Source organism: Gopherus evgoodei, chromosome 19 (assembly GCF_007399415.2).
Source record: "Gopherus evgoodei ecotype Sinaloan lineage chromosome 19, rGopEvg1_v1.p, whole genome shotgun sequence".
In the NCBI taxonomy this organism is placed as follows: Eukaryota; Metazoa; Chordata; order Testudines; family Testudinidae; genus Gopherus; species Gopherus evgoodei.
The window spans coordinates 13,324,921-13,334,943 of record NC_044340.1 but is presented as its reverse complement, the minus strand read 5'-3'; positions in this window follow the sequence as shown (position 1 = coordinate 13,334,943).

The following is a 10,023-nucleotide window of genomic DNA, read 5'->3' as shown; positions in this document are numbered from 1 at the left end:
TAGGATAGACACAGGCAGACCCGTGCCCCCACACAGAGCTAAAATGATTTCAATAGGGCTCCTGCTCCACATGGACATAGGAGACTGTCTGGGCCGATTCAGCTACTAACTCAAGACTAAAGCTGGTATATAGGGGAGAAATTCAGACTCTTTGCCCTCTGCACAGAGATGGGCACAGTGACCTTTATCATTTGCCAACCAGGAACTTAACAGAAACCGCTAAACTCATTTTCACACAGGCCCCCAAGAAGTCATTGACCTGGGCCAGGTATACAGGGTGAACTAGGAGGCAAAGATTCTAGCATTAATCCTAGCCTCCTGAACCATCCAATGCCACTGCACTGCAGTCAAGTTGCAACACACACCATTAACAAATACTCCCAACTGATTTAGCTGGAGCAAAATGATCACGCAGGCAATTGTTCTATTGGCATAATACCTGCTCAGCAAGGGGTAGCTCACAAATACTCCCCTTCTTGTTGAGGCATAGCACTAAACTGGTTGCTTGTATCTCCTAATCTGGCTACATTTCTTCTGTTAAAATAACAAACTGAGTAATGCTGATTTCAACTCAGAGCTGTGGCTCATGTTCTATACACTATCCTCAGATTATGCTGCCACTTACTTCATATGCCAAGCAGAAACCTCTTGCTCTTCCTTTCTTTTTTCATACTTTCCTTCTCCAGGATTTCTTCCTCTTTTCCTTCCCTTTCAAATCTCCACAGAGACTTTTGCTGTTTAGATACTGCATGAACCTCACTTTACTTACAACAGCACCTGGACAGTGGGCTGGGAAGGGCCAGCAGTTTTTTTCTCCATTGCAGGGAATTCTGGGACAGCTGGGTAACAGTTACGGGCATAGCAGCCCACAAGGCTGGGTTCTGTAAGGGGGTGGGTTAGTGTAAGATCAACCTCTAAGAAGGGGTGATTCAGTTCCACAGATAAACCCATGACAGTGAAATCTGAAGGGTGCTTGGCACCTTAACCAAGGCTCTGTATGTGCACATAATTTAAGCTGGTTCTACATAGAAAAGGGTCAGATGCCAGAATCATGGGGAAGGTCAAATCCACAGCTGAACTTCACAGCTAACTCCTGGTGCTCCAACGACTTCCTCACAATCAAACATCAAGCCACAGGCAGAGCACAGAAGAGGACCCATGTGCTCAGGTTCCCAATCTCATGCTCTAAACACTAAAGAACTCCCCCTCTTTCTGTCCTTTTGCCCTGCTTTCAGCAGAAAGACACCATTTGATCATGAGTAGTTTCTTACAACAAAATACATGCCCCACTGCCATCCCTCTTCTTCTAGGGGCTACCAACCACTACTCTGTGGAGTCCCATAGCACATACAAAGGTTTCTCCCTCTCTCTCTCTGGTATGGACTGGCAGGAGATGCTCGATGAGTTTGAGTGGAGTGTTTAAAGAGCTTAAAGCTATTAGAGAGCAAAGAGGCACTGTGGTTAAGGCAAGAGAGTCAGAGTTCAATTCCTGGTTCTGTCAGACACCCTGTGTAGTCCTGGGTAAGTCAGTTAGGCTGGAGTTTCCAAAGGTGCTAAGGGAGTTAGGTATCCAAATTGGGTGTCTAACTCCCTTAGGCTCCTTTGAAAATCCCAGACTTAATCTCTCTGTGCTTCCTTTCCCCATGTGTAAAGAGGGGACAATAATACTTCCTTTGGCTGTCTTATTTATTTATATTGTAAGTTCATTGAGACTAAGACTTACAGCCCCTAGCACAATGGGCTATTATCAGTGATACTATTATCAGTGATACTGATAATAAATACACAGTGATACTATTATAAATAATAAATACAGTGATACAATTATCAGTGATACTGATAATAAATACACACAAAGTGCACACCATGTATGATACCACCCAAGAACTGTTATGTCAAATAGCTAGACACTACGAGGCAGTAATATAAGTCCTTGCTGGTCTGTAGGCAATGACACCCCATGCCCTACAAAACAAACCAGCACTTTTCCTCCGTCGGTCTCAAAACACGTTGCAAAGGAAGGTAAGTTTCATTATCCCCTGATTCAGCAGCTGGATCTGCTCAGGCAAATCCATGTGCTCACAGAAGTAATGTGCCAAAAGCCTCATAGCAAACCCATGGGCTTATACCTTAATCACTGCAGCATGCTATCTTATAGTCAGTATATACATGCAAGGGGGAAGAGAGGGTTTTTTTCAGATGAGACCAGGATTTCAGATGGATAAGCCAGCTCCTAACTAAGAGGGGTCAGGAGTAAACTTTCCCCGCAGGCAGGTTATCCCATAAATGTGGTTTCTTACATCTTCCTCTGAAGCACTTGGTACTGGCTACTTTCAGAGACAGGTTACTGAGCTGGATGACCCCAAGTCAATGAGATAAAGATATACCTAAGGGAAAGCTGGTCCAGTTGCCAAAAAGCCACAGTAGGACATGACCCACACTTTCCTTTGCTAGACTGTTACTCTTGCTGGTTTTTGTCTTGCATGAGGCTGCAGTGCAAATCTATCAGGCATAACTGTACATGAGAATTCTTCCCTCAGCAGTCAACCCACCAAGCCAAGATACTTTGGCAGTAGCCTTTTGCTGTGTGCTGAATGTTCCAGTAGGAAGCTGGTCCAATGTGCATCTTAATGGGACAGAGTCACCATAGATTTGTACATTGTTCAGAGTTTGATGAGTATTATTATACAACTAATGCAGCCTAATGACTTCAGGAGATACAAACCCTACAAGGCTTTCCAGAGAGATGAAATCCAGATAGTTTATTCTAACTCTTAAATAAACAAGGAATTAACTTCCTGCCCTTTCTAAGCAGGCAGTAATTGAAGCTTGTGATTTATGTGGCATGCTCTCCTTGCAAGGCAGTTAGAGATGGGGCATAATTGGCCAAAGGGAAAATAGTTATTTCACAAGTCCTAGAAGATGGACAGCCAGTGATCAAACAATTGTGATAACCACTTGGCCATAAATTTGTCAGTTACAAGGGGAAAGCACTTGAATATGCTATTTATCTTGTGGGGCCTCTTGCCTTTTTCATCAACTGGTCTCACTCTCAATCAGAACAACAAAATATTGCTGTTTTCTGTGCTCTTTTTATTTATTGGTTTTGTTTGTACCATCCCATTTCCCAAGAAAAACAGGATCCTTCAAGATGCATGAGTTTTATGTCATTAGCTGCTCTCTGCATTTCTTCCCCAGCTTCCTGCACCATTAGGCCATGTGAGATCTACCTGGTCAACAGCTCTGGTTTCCAATTGACAACATAGAAATTGATATCAAGGAACAGAATGGCCCTTCAAGTCAGGTAGGCTGTCTGTGACAATAGTCTATGCCAGATACTTCAAAGAAGGGTATCACCCCACTGTACAAGCTGTATCACACTGTGCAACACTATACCATGGAAATAGAACAGTAATTCTTCCTTAGCATCTCCCTTGTCTCTGACTTCTTCTCTGATATCTTCTTCAGTCACCCACACATCCTCTTATAGTCTGTTCCTTTTAGGACAAAGGCTCCAAGCCTGGTTTTCAATATGTCCTTTTGTCCTTGTAAAAACACGGGATTGAAATTCTTAACCTGTTACTTTAGTCCTTGAGAGCTGTATAAACTCTAGTTTGAGTGCTCATGTGACCTCTAACCCAGCCAATAGCCCATCTCTCTTAAAATGCACCTCTCTCGTTACTATTGGTTTTAAATTTGTGGCCTGTAAACTCTTTGGGGCCAGGACAGTATCATGGCGCAAGGACATTCTGTGTTTGCAGGGTGTCTGGTGCAATGGAGCTTTGATCCTGACTGGGATCTCAAGGAGCTACATTCACAGAGATATTTAATAATGATCACAGTTAAATCACACCCTGGGATAGTATCCTGGCCTTGTTAATCTTCAGCTGTGCCCTGCTCGCTAAAACAGTGTTAGCCCTAACTGAGAATCTGAAAAACTGTCCCCCATTAACTGAAGCACTGCTTCTCTTAATCTGCACCCATACAATTAAATATCTGGTTTGCTGTGAGGTGCAGTCTGCATAGGATGACCAGATAGCAAGTGTGAAAAATCGGGATGCTGCTGAATGGCAACAGGTGCCTATATAAGACAAAACCCCAAATACTGGGACAGTTCATATAAAATCAGGACATCTGGTTACCCTAACCCTGCAATGCTACAACTCTTGTGCTGAGATCTCTCTGAATAAAATATTTCTGCTGGATTTAATCTACACTCCTAAAAATGAGAAAACAGTCAGTGAGTTTCTGAGTCAATTTAATAAATTAACAACTGCTGACACCTGGTGGACAACACAAGTAATGTGTCTGTCCTGAGCCAGAGATGCATTTACTGCTGGCATCCTACAGCTAACCGCTTTACTAATTCCTATCTAAATGCTAAAAGTTAATATTATTTGCAGGGTTTACTGCTTAGTCTTATTTCATAGCCAAGCATAATTCATTTCACTTCTCTCCAGGCAGAAAATAATATGTTGCTGTTAATTATTTGTCTTATGATGTTTAGGGTATTCACTGAGCTAGGCATTGTCCTAAAAGACAGTTCTACCACTGAGAACTTATATTTTTAAGTAGACAAAGGGTGGGAAAGGAAACCAAAGCACAGAGACATGAAGTGACTTGCTCAAGGTCATAGCCTGTCAATAATAATAGCTCACCTAACTTTTACATAGCATCTTTCCTCAGCTCTCCAAGCGCTTTACCAAAGAGGTCACTATCATTATCTCAGTTTTACAGATCAGGAAACTGAGGCATAAGGCTGGGAAATGATTTGCCCGAGGTCATCCAGCAGGCCAGTAGCAGAGCTAGGAATAGAACCCAGGTCTTCTGACTCAGTGCCCTAGACACGGGAGCATGTTGTGTCTGCTTGGGTATAAATAATTAGTACTTTCTGTGTTCAAAGCACAGAACAAACATTATGTAGTATTTTAACCCTCTCCAAAGGGTAGGTGTTAATTTCTCCATCTTATAGATGGAAAAATTGAGGAATAAAGAGGTAAAGTGACTTGTTCAAGTAGTCAGTAGTGGACCTGGAATTAGCACTCGGGAAATCTGCCCATGTACTCAGGATGCTACTCAACCCTCTTTAATTTATACCATCGCTGGACCTCCTCTTATGCCAATACTAACCCTTGCTTATGTGAAAGTAGAATGAATTATATTGTAAAAATAAGAATGGATTAAAGAAATGTTGTATGTACCTTTAAGCAGAAATAAATGTTGAAATACAAGTGCCAGGAAAAGAAACATTAGGCATAAACAAGGGTGCTAATGGCAAAACATTAACAGAAGATCGGTAATAGTTAGTAAGGAAACAAGATATGCATGCCTAGCCCAGGTAAACTTATCAGATTCTGCTTCCTTTGTTATCTTGTTAAGTGCTCGCCCTTTTATCTGTATAAATAAGATAGTTTGTGTCTTGCATGGTGCTCACATTATCTGGGTATTAGCAGAGTGCTTTGCTAATAAAACAGAGTGGTCTGACAAATTGTGAGTCCTGAGTCTAACTTTGATACCTAGAACCTAAAAACTGACTCTTGACTAGTAAGTGACCCCTCTGAAAAATTAACTATGCCTATGCAACAGGAACTCTTCAATCATCAGTATGACTGATTGAAATCCACTATTATGGATGGAAACTCAAATCAACCACTAATACCACCAAAACCAATCCTGGCATGATTTAACTTTATTCTCAATCTGAGCTCAAGACGACAGAAGTCAAACAATCCAGTGTAGTTAAGAAAAGATTTTCAGGCTCAAAGGTAAGGTGTTTATTTTTTATTTCTGAGAATTACAGGGTGGGAGTGAGGTAAGCAAAGCTGAATTCTGTTTCACTACTGTGGCTAACACATTTAAGGGAGTGCAGCCACTCCCTTCGTTCTTGGGCAAGGAGTGTATGTTGTGAGGACATAGATGGCACATGTGCCCCCAAAAGATACCGGTGGACCAAGTTTCCAGACCTGTGCATATCCATACCCTGAATGGGGATTCACCCAAACAATACCTGAAGAACCTGTGTTTTCCACAACTGTGTTGCCCAGATTAGTGGGCCACCAGACTCAAATGACCCAGGAGAGTCCCTTGTCTAGGGCTGGAAATATTACTGAGATATTGCCTTTCAATGGATAGTATGTAGAACAAAGCAACCTCAGAGAGGAGCCCGCAGTCATAGCCTCAAAAGCCTACACTGTTGTGCGTAAGGGGAAAGGTCAATTTACAATAATAAAGCTGGAAAGCATAGGCCAGCTGGAAACCAAATTTCATCTAGGAGGTTACACTGTTGGAACAGGCCCAGGAAACTATGCAGTTATGTATCTTCATATGACACCTTGGTTTATGGCAAAGACAAAAGAGAGTCAATCCTTCTGAGAAATGCAGCCATCTCTACTTCAGTGAACCAGAGAAGCCATTGTTTCTCAGCTGCTTGAAATCCAGAGACCCTGTTAATCCTCAGCATGGGTTACATCGTGAGAAGTAGGTGCTTTCCCTGCTGCCTTGCCCACATCCCTTATCCTAAGCCAAACAATCCATATCCTGCAGAGTGCTGACAATACATCCAGATCCCCATACATGCTCTTAAAAATACTCATCTACTTTCCTTCTAGTATTACTCATACCAGCTCACTAACATGAGTCCATTTGGATGACAGGCAAACTTTTCCTCCTTCAACCAACAGCCTGTTCACAATGGCAGCAGGGTGGGTGGCACCAGAAAGGGATACACTGAAATTGTAGCAGAAGGTATAATTTTTATTTGATCCCTACGGTCTGGCAAAACTCACAACAGGAGGAATTGTAAATATGGCCAATTCAGAGGCTCCTTGGCATTTTTGGTTCCTTTTCAGTAACCCTGTGCAGAACTTTGTCTTCTAAATGCTTCACAAACCAACCTCCTCCCCTCCCCTGGCAATGGCAGGAGCTAAACTCTTAGAAGTGATTCACCTAAGGCCCCAGAAGATCGGTATCAAAACTTGGATTAGAATTTCAGAAGGTCCTAGCTCCAAATCCTCTCTTTAGAGCACTACATAATTTGAGATTAAGGAATCCTTACCTTGTTTAACTGACCTTCCAGAAAACTGATTCCTGCCCACAGATTAGCAACTAAATTGTAAAATCTGCTCTACCTTGGGATGCGTATCTGCTCAATGATTTTAGACTAATTCCAGTTGGCCCATGTATTGTTAAATTACGCAGCCTACAAAGCCAACCTTCAGCCACTTATTCTGTTCTGCTATATAGAACCACTTCCCTCCCTGCTGTGCTCTCACTTACTCCTTTATGAAAAAGGCTGCTGGGTGCTTTAGAGTTATTTTAAGTGAAGAAAATCTGTGTCTAATGGCCTAGCAACTCACTCCTTAGCAACAAAACCTCTTCTGGGCAGAAGCATCAATGGAAAACCAGGAACAAAAAAGGTCTTGTAAATCCCAAGAGCACCCATGAAAGGAGGTGCCAATGGGCATTCATGCAACAGGACTTGCAGAGTTTAAGTTAGAATGGGGGGCTAGTCCCGTCTCAACTTTAGCAAGACTAGACAGCAAGATGTTTTGCTCCATTTCCCCATCTGCTGACACTGAGAATGGGCATTACTGCCCCTTAGCGCCATGTGTTAACTGGTTGGAGGAACTACTGAAACCAGGTCTGCACTGAAGAATGTTAAGTCAATCCAGCTGTACAACCCTGGAGGGTGCAAAAAAAAAAAAATCCATACCTGAATGATGCAGTTAAGCCAACCTCAATCCTATCAGAGACAGTGGTACAGTGAAGGTAGGTAGGTAGGTAAAGCTACAGCAATACTTTTGGTAGCTGTAGCGTGGCTACATACAGCTGTCAAAGTAGAGATGATCTCCACCCCACTATTTCTTCACCTTTCATGCTGCAACCCTAAACAACTAAGCTAAATTTGATTCTGTATTATGGGGAGCTAGTCATACCCATTTAGTCCAGCTGTTGAAGAAATTTGAAGCCATGATTAGATGCTCTAAAATTCAGGCTCCTTTGTCTATATTAAGTTTCAGCAAGATCAGGCCACTTTGATTCCAACACCACTTAAACAAAGCTTTAATGCTTGCTAAAGTAACCATTACATCTCATGCTGCTAAGCATCTCCCTGTAGACAAGTCCTGTTGGAGTGACATTCCAGAGCCATAAACAAATTTGCTCTTTGGGTGAGGGTTGCATCGCAGCATCCACAGAGGAATATTTTGACTGTAGGCTAAATATAGTCATGGGTTTGCACTTATGCTCATGCCATTTTAGAGTTCATATGGGCTTCCTAGAACAGTGCAGGATATGTTCACTAACAGTGTTAGTTCCCCAATTCGGGGAAGTTCCTTTCATAGGAAAGTAGGAATCCTTTATAAGATTTTTGGTTTGGCCTTGGCTTAGTTGCTTTAAGGGAAGCTCTCAGCTTTAATAAGCATGTGCTGTCAAAGTTGATATCACCTCTGTAATTGAAACCATTAGTTTGACACCTTTGGCTAAGAGTTCAGTTAAGTTGCAGCATAGAAGTGTGCATTTCAATAGCTTTCTGAAGATGCTTCTTTAAAGCAAAGAGGTTTGGTATGACTTTTTATAGCTTCTATGGAAAAGGCAATACTCCCAACCCAGGCAGTTTGGCATATTACTAGTTTTACTGTAATATTAGACAGTGAGCCATCTTACATGTCACTTTCTGCCCCCCCTCATTTGCATGCCTTTGAGGTGTGGTTAAAAGTTAGAGTCTAAAGACACCTTGTGTGTAATTTTAGTGCCTTTTAAGGAAATGCTGACCTATAACTAACTGTTTTAAAACGCAAACAAGTTATCTAGCCCAAACAGTCCTTGCTTTAGCTTTTGGTAGAACAGACTAAAGTCTCTAGCCAGCTGCTATGCCTTATCAGTTTGCTTCCGGAAGTTTGTTGGAGTCAATATTAACATTTTCATCCTGCATCAAGCTACATATATAAAGTTACATTCAGGTCTGCCAACTTAGGGCTTGTCTACATCAGAAAGTTGCAGCGCTGGTGAGGGAGTTACAGTGCTGCAACTTTGAAGGTGTACACATCTACAGGGCATCACCAGCACTGCAACTCCCTGTTTGCAGCGCTGGCCGTACTCCCGTTTTGTCTCGGGTGTAGAGGATCCAGCGCTGGTGATCCAGCGCTGGTAATCCAATGTAAACACTTACCAGCGCTTTTCTTGACCTCCGTGGAAGGAGGAAGCCTCTGGTAATCAAGCTGATCTCCTTTCCCGGTTTGCTCTCTCGTTCCCGGAACCCCGAGCAAGCAGGTCTCCTTCCCTGCGGTTTGCAAGGTGGCTCCGGGAACGCGAGAGCAAACTGCGGCAAAGCTGGTCTCCTTCCCCGGTTTGCTCTCGCGTTCCCGGAACCCCCCTTGAAGCCGCCCAACAGCGCTGCAGTGTGGCCACATCTAACACCACTTGCAGCGCTGGTTGCTGTAAGTGTGGCCACTCTGCAGCGCTGGCCCTATACAGCTGTACTAATACAGCTGTAACAACCAGCGCTGCAAAATTTTAGATGTAGACATGGCCTTAGTGTCATGAAATTGCATCCTCACTCCTTTCTCCCCCAAGACACAGAACAATAAGAGCTAAATTCCATGCTCAAAAGCAGTGGATCTCAAACTTTTTAACTCAACCCCTTTCCCAAGGCAAGCCTTGGAGTGTGAGCCCCCCCCCATTAAACACTAATATATTTAACACCATTGTAAACACTGGAGGCAATCTGGGCTTGGGGTGGAGGTTCACATCTTGCTACCCCCAGGTTATACCCTCAGTTGGAGAAGCCCTGCTCAAAGCATAATCAGACCAAAAATGTTTGAGGCCAGAATACTGATCATTTGTAATAACTCTACCAGTCTAGTTGGTTTTTGCCAAGGTCAAGCGCTGAAGGAATTTGCAGCTTATGTCTGAGAACTAGACTTGAAGAAGCAATGCCCTTCTCATGTAATTGCTTTACAGTTAGTCAATTTCTTATGATAAACTACAAGTGCTTCTCTTTAATCAAGAGGGATAATCAAGAAC